The sequence below is a fragment of the Solanum stenotomum genome, chromosome 3 (genome assembly GCF_019186545.1).
Source record: "Solanum stenotomum isolate F172 chromosome 3, ASM1918654v1, whole genome shotgun sequence".
Classification (NCBI taxonomy): domain Eukaryota; kingdom Viridiplantae; phylum Streptophyta; class Magnoliopsida; order Solanales; family Solanaceae; genus Solanum; species Solanum stenotomum.
The window spans coordinates 36,174,062-36,176,831 of NC_064284.1; positions in this window are offsets into that span (position 1 = coordinate 36,174,062).

A 2,770-nucleotide genomic window follows, 5' to 3' on the forward strand; every position below is an offset into this window, starting at 1 on the left:
CTGAAAAATTCTTAAAATAATTTTACATGGACAAATCATATCCAATAAGTACTCAAATGGTTGTTCGTTCACTTGAAGTGAGTAAAGATATGTTCCGACCTCAAGAAGAGATTGAGGAACTTCTTGATCCTGAAGTACCATATCTTAGTGCAATTGGTGCACTTATGTATCTTGCTAATGATATGAGACCTGGCATAGCATTTTCTGTTAATTTGTTAGCAAGATATAGTTCTTCCCTACACGAAGACATTGGAACGGAGTAAAACATATATTGGGATATCTAAAAGGGATTAGTGATATAGGTTTCTTTATACTAATAAAGTTAGTGCAGATCTTGTTAGTCATGTAGATGCAGGTTATTTATTTGACTCACATAAAACTCTATCTCAAACAGGCTATTTGTTTACATACGGAGGTACTACTATATCATGGCAATTTACAAAGCAGTCCATTGTCGCTACTTCTTCAAATCATGCTGAAATAATATCTATTTATGAAGCAAGTAGAGAATGTATATGGTTGAGATCAGTGATACATTTCATCAAGGAAAGACGTGGCTTAAAGTATGATAGAAAGGTACCCACAGTCCTCTTTGAAGGCAATGTTGTATGCATAACTCAATTAAGAGGAGGCATCATAAAAGGAGATAGAACCAAACACATTTCGCCAAAGTTATTCTTCAAACATGATCTCCAGAAAAATGATTATATTGATGTACAACAAATTCGTTCAAGTGATAATTCAACAGATTTATTTACCAAATCTTAAGAAGATGGTACACAAGATTGAAATGCGAAGACTTAACCATCTGAATCATGGTCTTCATCAGGGGAGTATAATACGCGTTGTACTTTTTTTTCCTTAGTCTAGATTTTGTCCCATTGAATTTTCCTAGCAAAATTTTTAATGAGGCAGCAAGCAATGCGTATTAGGAATGACTATATATATTTTTGTTCCTTCAACTTTTCGTTTACATGAACATCCAAGAGAGATGTTGTAAATGGTGAATGCCGATGTGAAATGGGACCCACCCTTTGTAGTCGAGAAACAAAAATTGATTTCTTTAACTTTTGGACTTTGGTTATAAATAACCACTTCACGGAGAAATGATATACAATACAATACATTATATCTCTTTGTTAAGTACTCTCTCTAGTGTTCTTTCTTTTTAATTTAGTTTTGTTACGTTATTTATTTTACAACAATATATATTTTTTATATGACAAAAAGTGATATACACAAGAGGATTGTATTGTCTGTTAATTTTTATTTGTATTTGACACATTTATTAAGAAAATAATTATTAATACATTTATTTTATTTATCTTTATTAATTAATATTTAGTATTGAGTCTTAAAAAAATATAGAGAATAATATTCAATGCTAAGAATAAAATATGAAAAATAATTGTCTTTTTTTTATATGTCAAAAAGTGAATAGAGGGAGGAAATAATTTGTTCAACTCCCTCCGTTCCTTTTTATATATCATCCTTACTATAAATAGTTGATCCATAATACTTGTCATTTCATAAAATTAATGCATAAATTACAATATTCTTCTTATTTTACCCTTGTGAGTTATTAACCTTGAAAATATACATTTGACCAACATAGAAAAACTAAATAAATAATTCATGTTCATTGCTCAAATTATTAATTCATATTCATTGATTGAAAAGTTGACTTAAAAAAAATAAATAAGGATAGAATAGTAAACTTACTCAATTTTTTAAGGGGAACTTTCGCATATAGTCACTCAAAACTAGCTTAATTACGCTCCATATCTATAGTTTGCTAATTACGATTCGTAGATACATGTTATAGGGAGGAGAGTGACAAACGAGATTGGGAGAGAGGCGAGCAAGAGAGGGAAGAAAGTGGGAGAGAGGTGAATTGTACATGTATATTGGTTAAATAATTGTATAATATACATATGTATTTGTATATCTGGCGAGGGAGATTGGGAGAGGGAGAAGAGAGGCGAGCGGGAGAGGGCAATAATTTGTATAATTCGTGGGTACATTGTATAATTCGCGTGTTTTTGTATAATTGAGTAATATAAAGTCTCGAATTATACAAATATGATAAAACTCAAAATATCGAATTGATACAGAAACAGTTGTATACAATCTATTATACAAATTATATTATATAAATTATATTATAGAAAATTTGAAAACTTCACGTTTATACAAATTTTAAAAATTTAACAAAAAGATTGTTAGTGATAAAACTGAAAAACCAAAGGAAATCATCGTTATATACAAATACAAATCATCGTATACAAATACAAATCAAACAAAGAATTGTTAGTTGCGAATTATACAAATGTGGCGAATTATACAAACGTGGCTAATTATACAAACTCGAAGTCAGTCCACGTAATTAATGGTTAATGTTAGTCGCGAGTGGTAATTATAGCAAACTATAGCTATGATTAGGGGTGACAATTTCAGCCCATATTAATGAAATGAGTCAATTTAACTCATATTTAATGACTTGGATCACTCATATTTTTAATTAGGTAAATATAAGCTTCAAGTTATTTTAAGAGCCCCTACAAATATGATCAAAATGGGTAAAATATGGGTATTCATATAGACCCACAATAGATCACTCAATTCTCACTTCTACTCACAAATCTTAATTGTGCTAAAAAATAAAAAAATTAATATTAATTTTTAATTTTCAAAAGTATTAATTTATTTTTCAAAAAAAATTGGAGGGAGGGTAGGGTTGAGAAGGGGGGGGAGGTTTTTTTTTTTTTTT